This window comes from Lactuca saligna, chromosome 9 (genome assembly GCF_052625555.1).
Source record: "Lactuca saligna cultivar CGN05327 chromosome 9, ASM5262555v1, whole genome shotgun sequence".
Lineage (NCBI taxonomy): Eukaryota > Viridiplantae > Streptophyta > Magnoliopsida > Asterales > Asteraceae > Lactuca > Lactuca saligna.
In genome coordinates this window covers 80129372-80139016 of record NC_136425.1, presented here as the reverse complement: position 1 = coordinate 80139016, position 9645 = coordinate 80129372, and positions in this window count along the sequence as shown.

Genomic DNA, 9645 nt, shown 5'->3' with positions numbered 1-9645 from the left:
CTCTGATATTTTGATATGAGACAAATATTATGATACTTTATGATACATTATACACGATTTTATTTATGTTTGTGGATGATTTATGGTTTTAATAATGATTTGAAAATGAAAATTTTGGACTGTATTTTTGGGATGTTTCAATAAGAATTAATAGAAAACTAGGATCAAATTTCAACATTCATAGGTTAACATAGGGCGGCAGTTAGATCTTAGTTCCCGTACAGTCTAGATTAAGGACCTCTAAATCACTTAAAATCTTAAAAAGTTAAAAATCAAAGATTTGTTAAGTAGATATCAAGGAAGGATGATTACTAGGTTCCTTTAGGGCAGTCAGATAATGGTTGTGAGTCTTTAAGACCACCGAAGGGTTGATTGTGAGTCTTTAGACCCAGATGGATGATGACAAGAACGATCTGGAATCAAATATCAGTAGATGGATAAGTGTCACAATGTACCGTAAATGAATTGCTCGAACAATAGTTGTACATTGATATAGGTAAGGTAGTTATAGCAGAGAGAGAGAGAGAGAGAGAGAGAGAGAGAGAGAGAGAGAGAGAGAGAAAGCTACTAAGCGGCCTAGTGTTCATTATAATCTAGTAGGATGGAAGATAAGTAAGCTTTATTATGAGTTCGTCGCCAATATTAGAGTATTGGTTTTAGTTTTTTCAAAGCCAGTAAACGTGTTGTGTTAATTTTGGTTAAATTTCAGGATGATCGAACTCATGAACCAGGTAAAGAAACCAATTACAATATATTTTTGTGTATATTTTAAGATATTTGATAAGCCCTTTTTGAGGCATGATCCAGAAAGTGGATTTCTTTAGGATGTCGTAGATAAAATTCCATAATTAATCACCTCATAACCAATCAATATTTTACGTCTGAAGGCAATCGTCGAACGTAGCGTGTAAATTCTAAAAGTCTAGGTCGATGGATTCCCAGTTTTGGAAGACTTCACGAGGAGTTCGGGAGTACGTCTATAGTAGGAAATGAATTTATGTAGCTAAATAAGTACATATGGGTGAATTCAATACGGCAACGTCAGCCAGATCCTGAGTTGATCTCATGAAACCTAAGTAGGATAGCATGTAGGCATTATCCTAAAGTGCGTTAAGAGTAGGATTTCAGGTACAAAATTTCTATAAATGGAGGAGAGTTGTAACACCCTTTTTTTTTTATCCTATTAGTATAAACGACAGATTACGTAAAATAGACGTTTTGATAGAAGACTATTTTTAGAACTCCTAAATCTGACTTCATAAGAGGAAGTTATGATTTTTAGAAGTTTCAGCATAGAAACGTACGACACAAAAACCGAAATAGAGATCAGTTGATTATTAGGAAAACAATCTAAACTGGAGTTGAAGATCTTGTCCATATAATTTTGTCGCTATAAAGATAGCCAAGAATGAAATTCATATGAGAGATTTATGATTTTTATACAGGCTTTAATAGTATAATCATGTTAAAAATAATGTCAAAATTAGAGAACAAAGTCTAAATGAAAGTTGTAGACCTTGTCGATAGCTACGCGTGGATATAAAACTCGTTGAAAACGGAGCTTATACGGAAAAGATATGTATTTTTTAAGAAATCAGAAATCTTCACACGCAGTCGTGCACACAGACTAGATGCGTTGTGCACCCTAGTACACCACTAAAATTGCGACACGTGTCATGCAATGGCTGGAGCCATGTCACCAACCCCGACCAAGCGTGCGGTGCGCAAGGGATCATGTGTGCGATGCACATACTTTTCCATCTTATATATACCCTGATTTCTTAGCACTCTTCTTCACAACTTCCACGTATTCTCTCTAGAATGTTTCTAGCCTTTTAGCCCTGTACTCCTAAGTTTCCAGCCAATTCAACGAAGCCCTACAGTATCAGATAATGAGTGAATAGAAGCTCTAAGACCAGATTTATGCCCTCATAATTCATGGTTTTTGCAAGATTACTCTGTAAGTTAAGCTATACTTATTGTAATTTAAGTATAACATTTAATTATAGTCATAGTCGTTATTATGAACCTATAATTACAATTTATCAGTGATTCCAAGTTATTATACTAATTGATCTACTTACGGGAGTGATGTCTAGGCTGGATTTATTGAGGTGTTTAAAATGGGTTTCCAAACAGTATACTCGATATACCAAACGAACCCTACCTCCAATATGATTCTACATTGTTATTCCTTACTTGATAGATCTTAATGTAGGCATTGGGATTGTTGAGGAATCTAGACCATAATTATGGTCACCAAGATTATGAATCTAAGCTAAGACTTAGTGTTATGTATTTAGGTCTTTGTGAAGTGTGAAGACGAAGTGCTGCCTTAACTTCGAGTCACCTACTCTGTAACACCCCAAAAGCAGGTAGGCCAAGAAGGAAAGAAAACCCTAAGTCAAAGGGTCAACTTGCCGAGTCCAGTGGGAAACTCGGTGAGTCCGAGCGGGATCCGGGTTCAGGAGTTAGTGACCGACTTGGCGAGTCGGCTAAAGGGACTCGACGAGTCTGGTCTGAGCGAGGAAAACCCTAAATACCGGACTTGGAGCCTATTTAAGCGTCTCATTCTCTTCCCTAGGGTTCCTTTACTGCCTCTCTAACCCAGAACATCGAACCCCAAGCCCTATTGTTACTTTTTCAAGCTTCTAAGCCATTTTTGGGTGATTTGAAGGAAGAGGGAAGAGGGAAATCATTGAAGCTTCAAGGATTGGCCTTAGATCCAGAGCTTGTGAAACCTTTCAGAGTTATTGAAGGTACTAAGTCATTTCCTTCATTTAGATCTATTCTAGTTATGAGTTTTGGGGCTTTTAAGCCATGTTTATGTTGGATTAGTGTCTAAGTCCATAATTATTTTGGTATGTACTTGACCCGATGGTGCATGGTCATTTTGGGTTGCCTTCACCAAAGCAACTTGATTGGAGAAATAAATAAAGAGAGAGAGGTTATTATGATTTATTAATATGTTATAAGAATAATATATTAAAGGAGAAATCATATTTGCTTATTTAATATTGGTCAATAATTAATTAGGAATTAATTTTGGGATCAAGTGTAATTAATTAAACTAGAGGGGCTGAATTGTAATTATGTGATAGTTACAAAATATGGTAATGGTTATCCTAAATATGGGTTGAACGAATTCAAGGAGATAAGGATCCTTGAAATCGTCCAAAGGATAAAGGATAAGGGTTTTCAAGGCTTATCTTATGGTTGCTTTGTGGATAAGCAACTAGATAAGGATAATGACTGAAACTCTATCTCTACACCTATATAAAGACCCTAAGGCCTTAGAATTCGTGTACTTGTTCCCAAGGAGTCCTAAGGATGAATTCTAACCTCTCTCCTCTCTCTTTATACCTTCTCCATTTGCTCTTGGTGTTTGTAAGCCATTAGAGGAGTGACACTTGTGACTCTAAGCATTCCAAAGTCAATTCAAGGTGGGATTAGGATTGTTATTGCTACATAACAATCAAGGTAACATTATAAACTAATTCTTATGTTAATATGATTACTTGCATGCTAGGATTAGGGTTTATAGTCTTGGATTCAAAGCATGTACAATAGAGAAACCTAGATCCAAGCATTAGGGTTTGTATGAGCACATAGGATGTCTTATGACCAAAACACATCAGTTTATATATTCATACGAGTTAAAAGCCAGATCTGAGGTTGCTACTTCGGATCTATGCTCATTTTGAGCCTGGTGAAGCATAAAGTAACTGCCCTTGAGTTGATTATAGAGCCTCCTTGCCTTAAACCCTAGTTTATGGTGTGTTTAGCCTAGATCTCCTTCTCTACACGTAAATTTTGCAACTTTACGTGAGGAATAGGCTTGGAAAGGGTAGATCTACACTTTGGAGTCCATGCATGACTCAAAAGTCCTCTGCATGTATGAAGATCTAAATGGACTCGGCGAGTCCTTTGAGTGGACTCGGCGAGTAGCATGAAGTTAGGCAAGAACTCGGCGAGTTGGAAGAATAACTCGGCGAGTATGATGAAGATTGCCTTGGACTTGACGAGTCAAGTCGCGAAACCCCAAAACCTTTGAGTGAAGACTTGGATCAGTGAGTCGAGTGGGGACTCAGTGAGTTGGACAGGCCAGGACTCGGAAATAGGTGAACTCGACGAGTCAGCAGGAAGACTCGGCAAGTAAGGTTGACCTTGACCAGGACTTTATCGTTGACCAGAGTTGACTTAGTTGACTTTTGGGGGATAGTTGGACTAAGTGTTGCATTGATATTGGTAGCTCAGGGAGCTAGTGGAGCAGGAGTTCAGAGAGTTGTCGAGCAGCAACTAGAGGGGTTATCAGCAGGTTCAGCAAGTGCAGGTGAGTTTCCCTTTATGTGAATGGGTCTAAGGCCACAATGCCGGCCCATGTAGATACAAGTAGGAAGACCAGGGGGTTAGCCTTAGGCACAGAATGCTAGAATGATATTCAAGACAAGGTCCAATGATAGCGGGCGGGTGCCCAAGGAATGGTAGGGAAGTGAGTATGGGCGAGGTCCCGTATCTCACCAATAGCAGAGTGTGGATGGTATTCCACATCTCATTAGCAGCAGAACAGGGGCGAGGCCCAAGTTAGGGAAAGAGTGAGTGTGGGCTGGGCCCGTATCTCACTATCCGTAAGGGCGTGGATGGAGTTCCATGACTCATCAGTAGCAGGACAAGGGCGAGGCCCAAGATAGGCGAGGCCTCAGGACATGATTTGTGAGTATATGTTAGCTTATGTGTTGTTATATGCTTATGTGCTATTATATGTTAGCGGACGGGGCCTAGTGACAGGCGAGGCCTAAGTTAAACAGATTTGTATCCGAGCGGGGCTCGAAGCCAGGCGGGGCATGGAGCGGCGGGGCCGTTGTAGCGAGCGAGGCCTGAGGCCCAAAATAGAGGGCGTGTGAAACGATCCAAAAATCACGACCAAAAAAATTTCTTTAAAAGCATTACTAGAATCATATTTATAAAAACTGTATCATAAGTCATAACATAAATTCTCGAGTATTAATTAAAAACATAATATCATTATCAGAGTCAAACATTCCCAGGCTAACTGACTATGGTGTGTGCACTGCAATCTCCCCGAGCTCCTCTTTTGAAAACTGAGTACCTGAAACCAAAACTGAAAACCGTAAGCACGAAGCTTAGTGAGCACCCCCAATCTAACACATACCATACAACAACATATAAAGCACATACTGGGCCTTGCCACTGCATCGGACCAATGTCCGGACTAACTGGGGCCTTGCCCCCTACATCAGACTGAAGTCCGGAAACTGATTGGGACCTTGTCGCCTGCATCGGACCGAAGTCCGGACTAACTAGGGCCTTGCCCCCTGCATCGGACCGAAGTTCGGAAACTGACTGGGACCTTGTCCCCTGCATCGGACCGAAGTCCGGGCTAACTGGGGCCTTGCCCCTGCATCGAACCGAAGTCCGGAAACTGACTGGGACCTTGTCCCCTGCATCGGACCGAAGTCCGGGCTAACTGACTGAACATAGCATAGCATAACATATCAACTAGCATGAACACATATACTGCATACTACATCGGGCCGTAGCCCGGAACACATAACACATAACACATAAAACATAGCACATAAATCCTGTCTGAGCCACGAAGGCATCAAACATACTAACTACTGCATCGGACCGAAGTCCGGAAACTACTGCTAACTGAACGGGCCAGCATTGTGGCCTTAGACCCGTCCCTACTGGAAGGAAACTCACCTGAGACTGCTGAACTGATGCTGCTAATCCTCTTGATTGCTACTTGACCTCTGACTCCGAACTGCTGCTCCACTAACTCTTCGAGCTTCAAAAGCCAATAAAACACTTAGTCCAACTGACCTCCAAAGGTCACTAGGTCAACTCTGGTCAAGGTCAAAATCCTAGTCAATGTCAACCTTCCAGGTCAACCTTACTCGCCGAGTTTACCTACTGACTCGCCGAGTTCCTACGCTCAGGGTCTTTCTTATTCGCGACTCGACTCGCCGAGTCAGTCTATGACTCGCCGAGTCCAACTAGTTCCAAGTCCTGTCCTGTCCAACTCGCTGAGTCACCACCCGACTCACTGATTCGAGTCTCAACTCAAAGGGTTTAGTGTTTCGCGATCTGACTCGCCGAGTCCAATAACAGACTCGCCGAGTCCTAGACAATCTTCAACCAACTCGTCGAGTTGTTCATCCAACTCGCCGAGGCCATGCCTAACTTCATCCGACTCGACGAGCTGCTCATCCTACTCGTCGAGTTCCTCCTCATCTTCAAGCTACTCGCCGAGTCCACTCGAAGGACTCGCCGAGTCTATCCAGTCCTCAATCCATGCAGTGGCTTTTCGAGCCAAACAGAACTTACAACTCATAGATCCATACTTCTAGGGCCTATTCCCCACGTAAAGTGGCAAAGTTTACGTGTAGATTGAGAGATCTATGCTCAAAACATACTAAATTAGGTTTATGGCAACCATGCTTCTTCAACATACCAAGGGCTGATACATTAGGGGATTCAAGACCAAAACCAACATGGATCTGAGGTAGCAACCTCAGATCTGAACCTCCAACTCGAATTGGTTACATATCAAACCAACAATGACCAAAACTCACACATAATAATAGATCTAGATGCAAAGGGAGTCCAAGCAACAGCTTATTACCTCCAATTGTTCTGAAATGACTCCACAATCCCAGATCTACAGTCCCTTCTTGCACCTCCAAGGTCTTTCTTCCTCCTCCAAGCTTTAGTGCACTCTTCAAGGCAAGATCTAGCTCAAAAAAACGGATATGGCGGCTAGGGTTTAGTGTTCTGGGGTAGAGAGGCAGTAAAGGAACCCTAGGAAGGAGAATGAGACGCTTAAATAGGCTCCAAGTTCCTGGATTTAGGGTTTTCCTCGTTCAGACCCAACTCGTCGAGTCTCCTTGGCCGACTCGCCGAGTCGGTCGCTTTCACCACAACCCGGATCCTGCTCGGACTCGCCGAGTCCCTCCATGGACTCGCCGAGTCTCCCCTAAACTTGAGGTTTTCTTTCTTTTCTTGGCTTTCCAAACTTTGGGGTGTTACAACTCTCCCCCACTTAAACTAAAATTTTTCCTCGAAGTTTGCTACGATCAACTGCCTTCGAACTGCCTCCAACTCTCGGTCTGGAAAATCTAACGCCCTTTTGTCCATCACTCCAGCCACTCACCTTGCCGATCATTATCGTTGGTACATACTGAATCCTTCTCCTTTCCATAATTTTCTGAGCGTTACTTCCTCTGACTGGCAATTCTGTACCCCTCATCCGCCTACTGGATCCACTGAGACCACTTTGGTCCAACTAATCTACTGATATCCGAGTTACCGGACTCCCACCGGTCACTATACTCCATCGCAATCTCCTAGTCGCTTCCAGCGACTCCTGAAAATACTTCGACTATCTATAACTGTTCTATCCATTCTTCCGCTCATACTGAAACAATGTTGTTGGAAATAGCTTGCTTATATCCCATCTGATTACTCAACTCCTACTAACTCGAGCCTTCCATCCTGAAAGAAAAGCTACCTGCCTAGCTATCTTTACATATCACTATACTCGGCCGAAGGCTCAACTGATCCTACTGAGAGAGACTTGCCATTTCCAAATCAACCAACTATACCGTCAACACTTGCATTCCAACGCAAATACAATACTGACCCAAAACCCTGAAACCTTCCAAACACTGAATTGTCTGCATTACTGAACCTGCCTGAAACACTAAACTGCCTGAAACGCTGATCTGGCTGAAACACTGAGCTGCCTGAAACACTGAACTGGCTGAAACACTGAGCTGCCTGAAACACTAAACTGGCTGAAGCACTGAGCTGCCTGAAACACTAAACTCAAACCCAACTGTGGAGTCAAGGGACCCGCACTTAGTCGCTTCCACGACTTCTGAATGAAATCTTCCTCTAGGACTAGTTTCCACTAGTTATCCTGTCACTGTGGCTCTAACAACCTTCTGATCCAACCGATCGGGTCCATACATCACATCCTGACATCATCCATTCCACGACTAACAACATGATGGCTCCCAGACTGACGGTAGCCCGCAACCTACCCGAACCCCAACGGTCCACTGCTACTCTGATCTCATAACCGATGTGACGATCTATAGCCCAAATTGCTGTCTTAGCCATGACTGATCCATTTGGGAAATCCGAAATCTAACCCGTGGATTCCCATATCCTCACTGCTGCACTAGAACTGGTGAGTACTACTACTTTCCCGCGTCCAACACGCGCTCATGCCACCTACCAATCTGATAAGGCTGCGACTATGCTCACGGACTTACAACTCTCTAGTATTATCTGGCTACTAGTGAATGCTACGGCTACCCCCGCAGACTTACAACACCACTTACTACTATCTGACTGCTAGTGAATGCTACGGCCACCCCCGCAGACTTACAACACCACTTACTACTATCTGACTGCTAGTGAATGCTACGGCTACCCCCGCAGACTTACAACACCACTTACTACTATCTGACTGCTAGTGAATGCTACGGCTACCCCCGCAGACTTACAACACTACTACTACTATCTATCCCGAGGACATCCTGACTATCCCTAGTCCCGCTAGTGATTCCTCATCCTGATTTCTCAAACCATCCCTCAGTCTTTGAATTCTGCATCATCCCCGACATCTTATATCCTTGATATACTTAGCGCTTCGTCGAGGAATTCTCCGGCTTGGTTCCCAAACCAACCGTCTACTGATCCGGATACAAGAAGCTACTGTTGGGAAGTTTCCAACCTCCCAATTCCTGAATCCACATAATCCTGCATGCTGGCTCTGCCACTGGCTACTAATACGAAGACATCTCCTGCTAACCGTTTTCTCCGGATCCTCATTCTGACTCACTTGAGCCTTTACAGGTGGTCCTCAAATCCTGGATTCCCAACCAGCTTCTAACCATCTCCAATACATGAACCCACTGTTGGGAAAAGTTCTCGAACTCCCAATTCTGAACTTCTCAATCCATCCATCACTGTGCTACTACCACTTCTTCTCAGAGGCCGCGCACTCATTCTGAGTGACTCTTATCCATGTATACCCGGAGGGTTCTCCCCCACTTCGATCCTGCTTACCCCTTGCTGCTTCACATTCAAAAGAGATCCCGACCTTTACTACCAGTCCAAAACTTCTACTGGGGAACCCAAGCCCGCCAGGTAGGAATTTGACCATTCCATCCAAACCACTATCCACTCCGAACTAGCGAAAAAACCAGATCTCTCCCTACCATGCTACAGTTACTGCATCCTCCGAAACTTCTCTATATGAGCACATCCCCTAACTACCAACCAATTATCCGAGGTATGCAAATGGCATATGACATAATCACAAGCAAGCCACTCCATAACACAACACTTATACCACAATTGATGCAGAAACCATAACAATATAATCATAGCATAAGCTGACAAAAACAAAGTTACATACCTCCATTACTCAGTGCTGCTCGAATCCCTGCTGAAATCTACCGGAGAAACTCGGCTCCGAGCCGTAGGCACCCTTGCCCGGCCTTGACAACCACTGACGGTACTTGAAGTTCCAAGGGCAAGAGCTGGCGCCTGCCCTGCTGAATACAAACTCGGACAGTGGGCCTTCTTATGGCCCCTCTGACTGCA